This window comes from Gavia stellata, chromosome 3, assembly GCF_030936135.1.
Source record: "Gavia stellata isolate bGavSte3 chromosome 3, bGavSte3.hap2, whole genome shotgun sequence".
Classification (NCBI taxonomy): Eukaryota; Metazoa; Chordata; class Aves; order Gaviiformes; family Gaviidae; genus Gavia; species Gavia stellata.
In genome coordinates this window covers 60,352,986-60,369,254 of record NC_082596.1, presented here as the reverse complement: position 1 = coordinate 60,369,254, position 16,269 = coordinate 60,352,986, and positions in this window count along the sequence as shown.

Genomic DNA, 16,269 nt, shown 5'->3' with positions numbered 1-16,269 from the left:
AATGTTTTTTTATTTTCTGTTTTCTTTTGTCTGTTTGTTTGTTTGTCTTGAAGTGCCAGTCCTTAATCATCTGTGGTTAGATTTCATCTTTTTACTTCTGACAGTGCTCTTTTTAGCCGTCTACTGACATGCTGACACAGTCAGCATTCAAGCAATACTTGCATGCTGAATTAATCCTGAGGGTTCCATGTAGGTGAAATTCATATTTCAGTCAAGGTAGTTTGCAATATAAAAAGAAAAAAGTAACAAAAATGGGTCTATGCAAGGCATGTTTTTATGATTAGTTATATATTTATGAAATATTGTAAACAGAAACATAGAGAAATATATATAAAAATGTATATAAATATTTGTGTTTGTATATATCCAACATGTATTTTCATTCACATAACTTAGATACATAAATGTGCAGTGACACTATTTTACATTTAGATTTTCCTCTCTCACAACTGAGTACTGAGTATTGTAACATATTTAACTTCCATGTGTGGAAAACATAGGTTTTCTTTTTTTGTTGATTTTTGCAATCAGTGTTTGTTCTAACTCTAAATTTTAGATCTTTTTTCTAAGCAGGATAGTTACAGCTGCGTAAATAACAGTTTGTGTTTTAAAAACCACTCCTACAGTGTGTACAGAATACACGTTCACACTGAAAAAGGTCCCTGCTGCCCCAGACCAGCTGTGACCAGCACTGGGGATGCAGGAGAACAAGATGCTCGCTGTCGTGTTCCTGAGTGCTGGCTGGCAAACTGGTTTCCATGCATAATGAATCCACCTCAGGCTCAGCTTCTGCGTGATGTTGGACTTCTATGGACTTGCTCCCCTTCTGAGGCATCCTCCCTCTTTATTGCCTTCTCACTTAGGTGGTCATGGTTGCAAGAAGATGTCAATGGCGTTATTGGTCACAACACCCCAGGCCAATCTCTTTGACTTTCTCCATATCTAAAGTCAAATAGCTGTTATTTTCTGTTTGCTAGTGGCTGCTGGCTCTACTCTCCAACCCCACAACCCCCAAATATGTTACTAACATGTAAAACTGTAACAGTTCCTTCTCTATTTCCTTTCTGTGCATATCCAGACACAACTGAGATCTCCTAGGTATGCCTCCCCATAAGAATTTTCTATGCTTTTTTTCTGCTTTCTCAGTCTACACCAGAACCATCTAATGAGTTAGAGGTAGGCAGATGTAGTCAAAGTCTCACTTATCTGAGTAGTGCCTTTATATAAGTTTCACCCTGTGACTTCAGTTCAGTACAGGATGTCAAAAACACTTGAAATTAACCTGGCAGACACAAGAGAATTCAACGAGATGTGGAGAATAGAGGAAATGGGTTGCCGGTTTTTGGTGGTGATTAAGATGTTGGTTCCAGCTGAAATGTATAACTTCAGCCCAGAAAAATCTGATTTGAAGAATCTGCTAGTTATCTCCTCTTCCCAGCTAGAGCTTGCAGCTTGACCACTAATTCCTTTAACACAGCCAGTGCTCTGCTGACCTGGTAGTTATTTGGTGCTCAGAAGCTTGCAATAATTATAATAGGAGGGAATTATTAAATTCAAGAAAGTATAACGGTTCACGGTGGTTTCAACTCAAGCATCGATTTGCCTTTCGAATGCAGACAGGCTAAGTTGCAAAATGCGGTTCTGGTATTCAAAAAACTGTGATTTAACTCAGAGGATCACTTATACAATATACTTAATCCATAGCATGTATACCCTCCCCTTCACAACTTTCATGATCATAAGTTCCTCCTTGCACCTATTTTGTCATTACTCTTAACACCAGACACTCACAGATCTATCAATACACTTTCCATTCTTCTAACAAGTATCAAATAAAAATTGTTTGCTTTTGCACAACCCCTTTTAATTTTCATAGGGGAAGGAAAATAAAAACAAAATCTCAGACACTTTTAATTGAGACTTTTTTCCTTAACAGTATAATACTTTGATATAACATAACAATAACATATGTACCTAGTTGAGCTACCATCGGATTTACTTATTTATTTATTTATTTATTTATTTATTTATTTATTCCTCAGTGGTAAATATCCACTGTTTGCTCTATGCTTGATTGGAGGTTGGACAGATACCAACCTAATACTTCTGAACTGGTGAATGAAAGTTACTGGACATTCTATCTTATCCCTTTCTTGCAATAAATCTGCCTCTGGACATACCTAGAGATGCACCATACTCATTAAACAAGAAAATCGAATAAATATGCACCTGCACCACTACATGCAAGCCTTCAGCCAAATTAGATGCTATTCCAAGCCATTAATTAAATAGCAGAATTTCTATATTTGGGACAAAAAAATCTGTGCCAGAGCAGATGTTCACTTGTCTTGAAATGCATGATTTGTATTTTCTAATACAGATTCTAGTACATTAATGTGAGAAAATGATTGTACTCAGAAAGCACAATTGTGCATCAAGGAAACATGCCATGTTGGACTAGCTCTTTGTCCATGTTGGAATAGCTAGTACAAGATTTGATAATATTCCACAGTGTAAGAATTTGAGTGATGCCTGGTTTAAAGCCAGGAAAATATATGGGACAGAAGGTGGTTCTTAAGTGAGAGAAGAGAAAGGAGTTGTAAAAACTAAATGTTATTTTAATGTCTGCTTTTCAACTAGCAATCTTCTGGTTCTGAAATTCTGACAAAGAAATTGGTGCATATCTCAGAATAAAATTGCAATTAGTTTTCCAAGTTCTTCATGCTCTGTTCAGGGCATGCAGTAGAGGAGCATGAAAGGTCAGCAGAAGTTTTTTTTACACTGGCTCTTTTTTCTGGGGAACAAAAAACATTAGTATCAATGAGAGCCGTGGTAATTTAATACTTCATTTCTTCTGTTTCTTCTGCACTACATCCAGTAAACTCCCAGTTAAGCTCTGAACTTCTACTACCTTTTCAAGCTACCCTTCCTGTGTACCCTTCCCTCAGAGCATGAAAAATTAAAAAAGCTTCTTTCAGTTTAATTTTCAGGACATGTATTTTTTCTTCAGTGAGAATTCTTTTTTCTGCTTTGTGAAATGTCCTCCCACTGTTCAGTTCAACAGTCTGCTGCTCAGAAATAGTTACAGCGTTCCATATAAAAAATGTTCTCAAGCGTAGATTGATTTTAGCTTTTATTAGCAGAATTCCATAATCTAGGAATATTTTATTCGGGTTTAATTATGTGAGGTAGTACAGTCTCCACAAGACAATTTAGCTGTTCAAAATGAAGGAATTCTTCCGCCCTTTATTATTACTTAAATTAACTGTTTGGTTTTCTAATTGAATGAGTCTTTGCAATTACTAAGAACTCACAGATGATAAGCTTTCTTGGCTTCCAGTGAAGTCAGTACTTTGATCCTGAAATCCTGTCCACACCAGCAAATCATGTTTAAGTTAATGAAATCTCTGCATTGACTTCAATGGATTCTGTATCAATGCACAGGGGGGTAAACACAATTATATCATGTCTACTGTCCTATGAGAAATTATTAAAAAATACTTTCTTGATATATTGAATATTCTTGAATATTCTCTTGAATACATTCTGGACAAAACCTACCAAAATATAAATTACCAGCTTCATTTTATATGGAAAGGAGAGTGTCAAAGTGGAATTTCAGCCAGGTATAACAATAGAGAGAAAAATGAAAACGTAGAAAAGGAAACAGGAAATTAAAATTAATGAGGTGATACTTTTCACTTGTTCCAATGCATTTTTAATTCTTATTTCAAAAGGGAGTAGAAGATAAAAAGCCCTCCAGGTTTATGCAACAGTAGGACATGGAAGCTTGCTCTTGGCTTCAGTAAGTCCAGCCTAAAGATGTGTGCACACACTCACATACAGACACACACAAAATGTACTACTTGTTTAAACGAAATTTCCCTAGAGGTTTTTCTGTGTAAGAGAAGTCTTTCGCCTTGTTGCAGTACCAGTCCATCATTTCCAGTAATAATGAGCTGTTTCACTTTGCATCCTGTTGTTGAAGTTTTTTATGAGAATCTTTGCTCTTCCATATGGATAAGTATTTTATGATTTTCATTCTTCATTGGCTTAAAGGTCATTATCAATTCCAGTTATTTTGCCCATAGCTCTTTTTTGTTTTCATGCAACTTTCCAGCCCTTCACTGACCTTTGAAAAACTTACGAAAGTTACAGCAATTTTTATCTGAATTCGTAGGCTTTGAAGCATAACAGTCTTCCATCATACACTCTCAACTTAGCCTTTAGGAACTGTGAATCAAACGTATTCCTGTTTAAAACAAATTTAATGCAGAAATGCAATTATTAAAGAAATGTGAACTAATTTAAACCTAGTTTGAGGCGTTAACCTTCCCATTCATTCAGCCACTTCGACTGGATAAGTGCTGACTTAATTTTTTGTTGCCTGTCAGTAGAAAAGTATCCCATCAATATGCAATAAATTGAAGAAAAGAATTGATGTACTGTGCTGGTGGGCAGAAACAATAGAGATTGCTCTCTCTGAATTCAAATTATTGAGCAGTTTCTGTGTTATGCTACCCATTAACTTAAATTAGAACATTTTGTAATGCCAAGAACATAACAATATCAGCTTCAGCTTTCTCAGTGTGTGATTTTGATTTATATTATTTTTTTTTTAAATATTACTATATGTGGGGATTTCTAACCATAGATACTACACATGTTAAGATGGAGTAATTTTAAAATCCCATTATGTTGGCAGATCAGTATTTAACTGCTGTGATGTAGGAGCAAGGGTGTAATCCAGAATGATTTACAACTGTCTTTTGTCAAAGTCAAAGCCAACAGCTAATAAGTTAATAGTTTATTAATACCTCAGACAATTTAAAAAAAAAAAAAAAGCCAAACACAACTTCCTTTTTCTTATTTCACCTCCTAAATCAGGGTTTACAAGACTTTGATACACCACAGAGCAGATTCTACCCTTGTTTACTTACTAAAAATATGAAGTAAATATGTTGGATTTAATGCAGGATCTTACTTTACTGAGATTTTTAATCATGGAATGTATAGTGATTTGGGGTTCTCTTTCATCTCCTCTCTCTCTAATGTTGAATGAAAAGCTCTTTTGGGAAATCCAGCTGATCTACAGAAGATTATTTCAAGTAACAACAGAAAGACCATATGTCACTTTCTGCTGTGCTGACAAAAGCAAATTCTAGTCAGAAAGGCAAGGACTTTAAACGAAGGAAGAGCCAACTACATGATCAAAGGGTTAGTGCAGTTAAATTAATTTTACTCACTTCTAATACAGTGCAATACAGCACAAATCCACTTTTCATGTCCAGCAAATGGGCATACATCCCCTGCCACCACAATCCCAGGCGAAAAAGTTTTTTGCTGCAGCAATTGCATCTATTTCTGTGGCTAGGTGGGACTAGAGAGAAAAAGAAGTAGGAAAAAAAAAAGCCATTTTGGATAGAATATTTTCTTTGGTCCGGAAGGATTTCTGAAATTCCCAGCTCGGCAAATATTACATGATGCCCATTAATATAATCCCCTTTTACTCTCACCTCTTCAAGTAGAGCTTTTGAGCAGCTATCGCAAGGGGACTGGGAAATCGGCAAATATAAGATGAATCAGGTCACAGTCATGCTTTTATAATGGTGCTGACAATGTTTTTGACCTTCATGTATTGGCAGTTAGTTTATTTTCACCACCACTCAGACAGAGCTTTTGTTGTCAACAATTGTCAATGATAGGTCAGTTCACAGTGCATTTTGGGGAAGTAGGCAAGTTTATTCCAATGGATTACTGACAGGAAAAAAAGAATACACATAATTCAATTTTTAAGTAATATCATGGCAAAAAAATTTGGTCCTTGAACAAAAAAAAAAAATGGTCCTTGAATATCCTTATGGCTTATAAAATCACAGCTAAATATTTAGCCACCAGGCTAAACAGAAATCAAAATCTTCAGAAAGACATCACATGCAAACAAATCAATTAATATTTGTTTTTGCTATTAATATTGTAATAATCCTAAACCTGCCAATTTAGAGATTCAGGACTGAGAAAAATGTGGGGTTTAGGCATGTATTTTATCCTCTCATTTTCCAGTTTGTCAACAGTGCCTTTTCTTGTGAATTCTTCTATTTTTCCTATTTTTTTCAGAGACTTACCTAGAAAAGCTAAAATCCAGAAAGAACTTGTTTTCCAGTATTACTGGTACTGGCCCCATGAAACAAACAAACAAACAAACTAAAATTGATTTACAAACACAAACTTTAATTTTCATTTAAAGTTCCCACAGCAAAGGAGAAATATTTTTCCACCTACTTCACTAACTGTATTTCTGATTTGAATTTTTCCAAGAAAAATGAGTCCAATTTATTTTTTTCTTTTTTTTTTAACTGGGCACAGGGAGGTAAATTTAAAATATAAAAGGATTATTACTTCTACCTAATTTGTATGGAATCATCAAGGAATGAGAAGGAGTAAAGTCTCTCCTTTTGTATTTCATCATGGATGAGTATGAGACTGAGAGTGCAAAAAAGCTTCTAACTTTGATAGCTTAACTCTAAGTATTGGGGCAAGAAAAAGAGTAGGTGTAAAAAGAGCTATCTGACTTTAACTTGTGATTCATTCTCTACACTGTTTGCCCCTGGTAGGCATCTGCATGTGTATTGCTCTTGGCTGGGATGGAGTTAACTATTTGCTTCATAGCAGGCAATATGGTGCTGTGTTTCAGATTTGTGACCAAAACAGTGTTTTAACTATTGCTGAGCAGTGCTTGCACAACATCAAGACCTGTTTCTCACTCTGCTCCCCCAGAGAGTGCACAAGAAGTTGGGAGGGGAAAGAGCCGGGACAGCTGACCCTGACTGACCAAAGGGGCGTTCCATGCCCTATGAAGTTATGCTGAGCAATAAAACCAGGGGAGAGTTTTTCTAAAGAAACCATTGCTCACAGGTTGTCTGGACATCGGTCTGCTGGTGGGAGGTGATGAGTGATAGATTTGGGTTTTTTTGTTTGGTTGGTTTTGGTTTTTTTACTTATTAAATTGCCTTTGTATTGGCCCACAAGTTTTTCTTGGTTTTGCCCTTCCAACTCTCTCCCCAATCCTGCTGCATGGGAGTGCTTGAGCGGCTGTGTGGGGTTTTTCCCACTGGCTGGGGTTGACCCACCACAGCATGAAAAATAATAAATTCTCTTCTGGGAAGGTATTAAAGCTAAAGCCTGTGCAGTAACATCAGCACACTCTTCATCATATCTCTTTAGACTTTTACAGACAAGGAAATGTTAAGACAACTTCTTTTTTTTTCATATGTCAAAATAACCTTTATTTTCAGTTTGAAAGAATATGTTCACCGCAGCAATCATTTTACTCACAGCTGCCTGCAGAAAAGACAGAATCACAAATGAGGTGTAATGACAAAGTTCTGGGAAAGTCAATCAGATTGTGCTAGATCAGCCACATGGGAAATATAACCTCAAAGCTATTATGAGCTGAGCCATTCTTACCCTGAGAAAAGAAGTTGTGATATGTATTAGATGGAAGCTCAAGGTAAATGGTAACTTGAAGGGGAAGTTAGGTGCCTAAACAATAGATTTAGCAACCTTTCAGAGATACTCTCAGGGGCTGGTATAAATGACATAGGGCCTACAGGAAACATTACATTGGAGTGTCAGGTGTAAACCAGATCCTTTTAAAATGCTTCTAAAATGACCTGAGACACTTGCTTTTTGGCACCCAAATCCCTTCCTAAGTGTTGCTCATTGCATTTAAAGTCCAGGATTTACATTTCACCAGAAAGATAAATCAAAGTAAGAAATGTTTTCAGCCTGGATTTCCATTCGACATGTCTTTTTCCATGTAAGAATGAGAGAGGAAAGTGTGACCTGGGAGCATGTTGTGTTTGTTACATGTAAGGTCTAATGTATTTCCCCTTAGAGAAAAAAGGGAATCCAAAAAGCACAATGTCATTCTTGAGATTATATTCCACATGTATCTTCTGCAGTGAGACAATGCCCTGCTTCTTCCATCAGACCTTCCAGAAGAACTATATGTCAATGCACAGCTTGAAAGCATGTATATGGTCACAACTAACATTTCCACAGTCTCAGAAAGCTTATGCTGCATTACTAATTGCATAAGCATTTTATTATGCATTAATGAGCAATAAAATACTTGACATACTTTTGTCAGGTTCTATTTTAAAGAAAAATTGTGAAAATAAACAATTTAAGTATTATTTACAGTATCAACTAGAGAGTTTTGTAGTCATAGACATTGCTACAGGACCAGGAAAAATATGTTTTCATTGTAATTTACATAAGTATGTAGCCACCGCCTCAAGAAAACATTAAAAAGAACACATAAAGTATTCATATTTTTACTTAAAATAACATTAAAAATTAATGCATCCTCATTATGTTGGCTCATTAATATTTTTGATTTATTCATACTGTATTCTCTGTCTTATTTTTATCTTACAGTTTATTATTTAATAATCTCATACCAAGCCTGAAATTTCCTTTTCACCAATCTAAAACTCAATGCAGTTAATGAGTAGATGAGTTTTAAAATATTTTTAATCAAACTTGCCTCTCTCATGTTCTCTAGGCAGAGGGATACACTAAAATCTAAGAATTCTTAACATACTGAAATTGGATGTGTAACTGGGATTAATTCTAGATGTACTTCAACAAAGTATAACAAATTTTACCATTCGTCAGACATAAGACAGGATAGTATAGTATAGATATACAGTTGTTTAAATCAGCTGGTGAATGATGTGGCTCATTCCCTGGAGCTGTGACATTTTATGCCAGTTAGGTAAAACAATCTAAAAGCAACGAGTCTCTGTAAGCATCTCTGGCATTTAGCTGACCTAGAATATATGAAGTAAGCAAACAGGAAAACTGAGATTTGGGCCTGACCCTAAGGTTTCTTTAAAAAGTGAAAACATCCCATATTCCACAGCAGAACAGCAAAAATGAGATCTTTCTTGGGGAAACCCAGTGAAGATTTCCTTCATTTTCTCCTTTAGCTTTTAATGTTAGAAGCTTTTACTTGGGGCTTTGGCTGGCAAACTAAAAGCTATATACAGAGGTAGAGTTATACTCAGTTCACTTGTAGAATGGTAAAGTATGCCTGACTTTAGTCAAGATTCATTTCATTTCTGTTGACAATATTCAATTTAAAATGTCTAAAGGGAAAAAAGAAGGAAAATACTAAGAAAAACATTTGCAACGTATTTGGCCAAAAATTACATCAAACAATATCTCTATGTTCCCTTTTAATTGCATGGCAATTCAGGCTTCCGATGTACTTTAGAATGGATAATTACTTCATTCAAGGCCAATATGGATAATTTGATTTCATGTACTTGATTGAATGTGCCCTAAATTGTGCTTAAACCTTTCAACTGCCATCAAACTTCCATCCAAGATTCCCTAAAAAGGAAGATGAATCTGTATACATGTTCTCTGACTTGTTCTCTGATTTTAAGATGCATTTGGATACTATGCAGGAGAATTTGGCACTTTGCAAATTAAGGATCATACAGATTCAAACACACTATATTTTACATTATAAAACTTCAGTTATCTCAGGTAGTTTAGACTAAGATATGGTCTCCAAATAGAGTTTCAAGTAAGTATATCTTTTTAATGTATGTTGTATATAGAAAGTTATACAAGGAAATTCTGACATATGTTGTGTGGTTTAACTCAAAGAATATTATTCAATGCACATTTAGTGATCCCTTGTTATCTAGCTCAGTCTCAGAAACACTGGAATTTTTTAACCATCATATAATTAGCACCACAAACACCACAGAGAAATTGGTTTGGACCTGAGAGCTGAATTTTCTGGGCTTGGAATGCTCACTTGGGGGTAATTAGAATACCTTACTGTCTGGGACTGACAGTTTCAGGCCTGTTCCTTTGGTTAAGGATTATATATATATATATCATTCACAAGATGTACTAGGACATGTTCTTGTAAGCGTGTGTATCAATGTCCTTTGTGTAGTAATATATATTTTAAATATACTTTAAAGGAACACTGATATTAAAGTACATCCATTATTTGATACCTTTTAAAATGCATTGCTACTATGGTTTTGGTCTCCAGGATTAATTAAATTTTCACTACACAGTAGTTCTCCTCCATCAGTAAAAGCATACCTCCCTTTGCTAGCTATATGCTAGCTCTTATTAGTTGTTATGTCATGCCAGCATTTCTTCCTCCTTTAGTTTCCCTTTTTGCCTGCAGCACTGATTTTCATAGGTATGGTCTCCTGGATTTTCTGGTTTCATTTGATTTATTCGTACTGATTAATTTCCAGCTGTTTCCATATTTCATATGTCATTGGTATTTTTGATAGCTGCCTTCAGAGCTTACATTTTTTATTCTTTCTCTTGCTGGTTCCTCTCTCCTAGATATTGGTATGGTTTTTGCCCTTCCTTTTGCAACAGTTTTAAACTATTTAAGCCCAGATTTAGAGAAAATTTGAAATACAGGTATTTTTAAAATTACCCTTAGAACTTAGTTAAAACATAGAAAAAGGTATAAGACTTTTGTTTCCTTTCTCCCAAATCTCAATAATAATTTTATTTTTTTGAGACTAACTAACTAAGTCTATACTGATAATTTTTGTCTAATAGCTTTTAAATATCATAAAGAGGGTTTTTCATATAGATTTTGTGTAAGATCTATAGTTCTGGCTTTTAACTCACTGTATTTCTCTTAATTCACACCATATCAATGCAGAGAATTGTTGAAATTGATGCTACAGTGAAATGGACTGTGGTGTTTTCCTAAGAAAGTTAATTTAAAAATTGAATTAATGATTTAATACATTATACCAGCACCGGACAGTTTATGAAAATAAAAATAAAGTCATTGCTATCTAAGAAATTTTTGTGATTTTCTGCAAGAATTTAGCTGTGAATTGGTATCAGTGTTTAGCACTTACTTACATTTTAGGAACTGGGCTGCAATCTTCAACCATTGTTAAGTCCAAAGCTGCTCTATTGCCATAGAAACTTAGCGAAACAAAACAACACCACCAACAAAAACTGTCAGTAGTTTTAAAATATTTCTGTTTATACCCATTCTGAAACAGTCAGATGACCCAGTGCTTGAAATCCTACTAACTGCTTGGAATTATAACATGTCATATATATGTTACTTTTCCATGTGTTTACCTTTTACAGTGAACAAAAAGAGCACTTAGTTTTATTAATCTGCTATATACATTCTGGGCTGATGATGAACATTTCTATGGAGGGAAATAAGGCAGAAAGTGACCTGAAAATTTTAAAGGAAGCGAGAAAAATAAGTTATGATGAATAAAACAGAGGGAAAAAAGAGGCAGAATAGTGGTTTCATAGTCTGCAAAAACCCAAACATTAAAACCACACCTATACTTACATACATAGAGAGAAAAAAAAAAAAGAAAAACAGGACTGCTGTCAGAAGGCCTCTACAAACAGGGTGGTCCTTCCAATGTTTGAATCCTTCTTCCTCTGCCTTTATATTTCAGTGCTGAGAATAAGTGAGAACAAATAAGGTTGTAATAGCCTAGCAAGCCCCCACACCCAAACTGAGCCAAACATTTAGGTTGACTTTTCACAAAATCTCTGAACAGGAATCACTTCTTGCTGTCACTGGAAGGAACAGTGCTGCGTCCTTCACTTTCACAGATTGCACTAGTTCTGGTGCTCAGCTGATCCCTTTTTCAGTTGTTTCAGAACCATAAAATACCAGAAAGCTAGTTTAATAGTAATTGGTTTATTTTGGAATTGTTTATCTATCTGGGTCATTTTTAACTGCAGGGTTAAAATGATCGGGGAAGCCAATGGAAGAAGAGAGGGAAGGGTAGTTTTGAGCCATTATATCAGCTTAGCCATCTCGGAGATGCTTATATTTCCACTGTTCCCCAGTTCATAGAAGTAACAGCTTTAAATGAAGTGATGATGCAAAAGCTTATTGTGTATGTATGTCAAACACTGAGTTACGAGGAACAATATTTTTCAGTCTGCATCCTCCCCAGTTATCATGTCACTGTGTCAAACATAGTGTGGCACAGCTTTTTACCCTGCTGTCACATCTGCCAGTTCCTTGCTGGGTGAGTAGTACCTCGCAGTACCTACTTCTTGAATAATGATAATCATGCTAGTTAGAGCACTTAAATGAATTCTTACGTCTGATAATCATTTAAAAGGACAGTATGAGAAGAATGTACTAAAAATATATTGGTGGATATAACTGTAATAGGACTATAGAAAGAAAAGATAAAAGATGAATTTCATGCAGGTCAGGTCCAAGGTTTTGATTGTGTCTGTACATTGTGAAATTGTAAGAGGGGAGAAAAGTTCCTCCCCAACACTGCAATGGGAGAATGTTAAGGCAGTTTAAACAATACCCTTCAATTACTCAGTCTTTGAATACAGGGTGAATCAAGCAATCAACATGAGTTTGGAATGAATACACCTCTTCGCACAAAATCTGAATGAACAGGACATTTCAGATGTTTGAAATAAGATCAGATGAGCGAGACTTGCCAAACAGTGATTCAACAGGGTTTTCTTCAAGGCAGTGCTAGCTTAACTTTCCTTTGCACCAGACTTTCAGTCTCACCTATGTATTGCTTTTGCTTCTGCATCATCATGGCTATTCAAGAAACTGTTCAGAAAATACTATTAGAAAATTCATAATGCTGAAAAACATCAGTTAATTTCTGCTTTGGGTCACTTTTCAGCTAAATCTGATGTGCTGGCACAACAAAAATGTGTTGTATAATCCAGTGAAAAGAACACTGTTTTTAAAACATAATACCCTCATCTCATAGAGAAACTTCAAGACTTCACTGGACTGGAATCCTGATTTCGGTCTTCCAGCATTACCTCAAGTCCAGTCAAATACAACAGTAATAACAAGTTGGTGGTTTTTTTGAATTCACTTGCATTATAGGGGTTTTCTCATCAGTAGTGAAATACTTCATTTATCTTTGGCTCTCTAAAGATTATGTATGTGTGTTCTAATAGGAGCAACTATTCTTCACCTAAAGAAAAAAATTATGGTGATTGGCAAACCTCAATGTCTTTAACTCAAAATCCTCCCGTTATAAAATATACTAGGTATCTGTTTGCATAACACTGTTATCTGCCACTTTTCACAGAATCACAGAATCATTAAGGTTGGAAAAGACCTTAAAGATTGTCAAGTCCAACCATTAACCCAACAACACCATGCTCATTAAACCATGTCCCACAATGCCACACCTACACGTTCCTTGAACACCTCCAGTGATGGTGACTCCACCACTTCCCTGGGCAGCTTATTCCAGTGTTTCAGCACTCTCTCAGTAAAGAAATTTTTCCTAATATCCAGCCTAAACCTCCCCGGTGCAACTTGAGGCCATTTCCTCCTGTCCTATCACTTGTCACCTGGGAGAAGAGACCAAGACCCAACTCAACACAACCCCATTTTAGGTAACTGTGGAGAGTGATAAGGTCTCCCCTCAGCCTCCTCTTCTCCAGACTGAACAACCCCAGTTCCCTCAGCCGCTCATCATAAGACTTGTGCTCCAGACCCCTCACCAGCTTCGTCGCCCTTCTCTGGACATGCTCCAGCACCTCAATGTCTTTCTTGTAGTGAGGGGCCCAAAACTGAACACAGGATTCGAGGTGAAGCCTCACAAGCACCAAGCACAGGGGCACGATCACTTCCCTACTCCTGCTGGCCACACTATTTCTGATACAGGCCGGGATGCCATTGACCTTCCTGTCCAGCTGGGCACACTGCTGGCTCATATTCAGCTGGCTGTCAACCAGCAACCCCAGGTCCATTTCTGCAGGACAGCTTTCCAGCCACTCGTCCCCAAGCCTGTAGCGTTGCATGGAGTTGTTGTGACCCAAGTGCAGGACCCGGCACTTGGCCTTGTTGAACCTCATACAATTGGCCTCAGCCCATCAATCCAGCCTGTCCAGATCCCTCTGCAGAGCCTTCCTACCCTCCAGCAGATCAACACTCCTGCCCAACTTGGTGTCATCTCCAAACTTGCTGAGGGTGCACTCAATCCCCTCATCCAGATCATTGATAAAGATATTAAACAAGACTGGCCCCAAAACTGAGACCCGGGGGACTGCGCTTGTGACTGGCCGCCAACTGGATTTAACTCCATTAACCACAACTCTCTGGAGTTGGCCGTCCAGCCAGATTTTTACCCAGCAAAAATTGCACCTGTCTAAGCCACGAGCCGTCAGTTTCTCCAGTAGAATACTGTGGGAGACAGTGTCAAAGGCTTTACTAAAGTCCAGGTAGACAACATCCACAGCCTTTCCCTCATCCACTAAGTGCCTCACCTGGTCATAGAAGGAGATCAGGTTGGTCAAGCAGGACCTGCCTTTTACGAACCCGAGCTGGCTGGGCCTGATGCCTTGGTTGTCCTGCACATGCCCTGTGAGCACCCTCAAGATGAACCTCTCCATAATCTTCCCTGGCACTGAGGTCAGGCTGACAGGCCTGTAGTTCACCGGATCCTCCTTCCGGCCCTTCTTGTAGATGGGCATCACACTGGCAAGCCTCCAGTCATCCGGGACCTCCCTTGTTAACCAGGACTGTTGATAAATTACGGAGGGTGGCTTGGCAAGCTCCTCCACCAGGTGAGGGAGGCCGGGAGGGGATTCGCCTGCTGCCCCGAGCAGGGACCTGTTTCCATTCCCCTTCGCCTCTTAGGTCCCCTCCTTCTGCCCGGCGGCAAGAGGGTAAGGGATCCTCTGCTTCTCATGGAGCCTCCATCCTCTGCCTTGCCCTGAGGGATGGTAGGGCATGGCTCCACCAGTCTGTCTCCCTCTCGCACTCCCTGATACTTCTCAGCCTCTCCACTTCCTCCTTCAGCTCTGCCCCCAGGCTGAGCAGATCATTCACCTGGTCGCACCGCACACAGGTGTTGTCTCCCCTGCCCTCCGGCACGAGCAACAGGCTCAGGCCCTCCCTGCATCCAGAGACCTGGACAGCCGCGTGCCTGAGCGGGAGCTCGGTCTGGGTCGCCACATTCCTTCTGGCGATGGCTTTCGGCCCAGTGCAGACCATAGCTGGGCCTCTTCCGGGAGGGCGATGACCACTCGTCAAGAGAGCCTCGAGGGCCAGGAGGGCAAACTGCTCCCTGCCCGCACGCCTTCCCTGCACACCCTGCCTGTGCGAAGTGACGCGCAAACTGATGTGCCACACCCTTCTGATGCACCAGTTTTCCAGCAACTAAATGTTCATTCATTATGTTTTATTGTTTTTCTGTTTTTAACTGGTATCAGAAAGTCGTATCTTTTTGTTAAGCCATCTGAAGTTCCTAAATCATTCAGATTATGTTTTTTGCTGGTTTATGTAACAAAGGGACATTATAGCTAGCAAAGATCTATTAGATAGAGTACTTGTTTTAGTCTTAGAGTAATCCTTAAATCTATCCCAACTTTTAATGGTATGTGCACAAGATAATAATTAATTTTCTTTCAAATGAGAAAATGGAGATACTCTGTGGCTTAAATACTTGATGAGTCAACGCCTTTCACTTACATTTTGTCCATTGAAGACCTAGTGTCAATTACAGCTTCTAGTACCTAAAATTAATAGCTGACAAGGCTCAAAGCATGTGAAGTGGAACTCAAGTTACAGAGACATAGCCTCACAAACATTTTTTAAATTTATGATTGTTGACACTTTAGGAGCTTTGTTATTATATTCACAAGCTTGTAAGTGGATATCTGCCTAGATAACACCTGATAGACAAAGAAACGCTGATTCAATCCCATTTAGGTAATAGGGAACAGATGAATAGGAAAAAAGTGAGTTGGAAAAGTTGATACTAGAAATTTCTTAGAGAGAAGGGGATGAGTATAAAGTCTGTTCGTTCTTACACTTGTGCCCTGGACAATGAGACATCTCTTACAATTTTGCTATCTTTCAATTACATTAAAAGGATAACTCAGGTCAGAAGGGAGCTCATGAGGTCTCCAGTCCAACCTCCTGCCCACAGCAGAGCCACTTCTGAGGTCAGACCTCAGATTGCTCAGGGCTTTATCCAGCTGGGTCTTGAAAAACTCCAAGGATGGGGATTGCACAGCACCTCTGGGCAGACTGTCCCACTGCTGGGCTGTTCTCAGGGAGAAAAAGCTTTTCCTTACATCCATCTGGAACACCTCTTTTCTCAATTTATGTTCATTGTCTCTTCAGCCTGCATAGGTCCCTCTGAATAGCAGCCCTGCCACTGAATATATTGACACCCCCCGTCCCCAGTAATTATCTGTATTATAGGT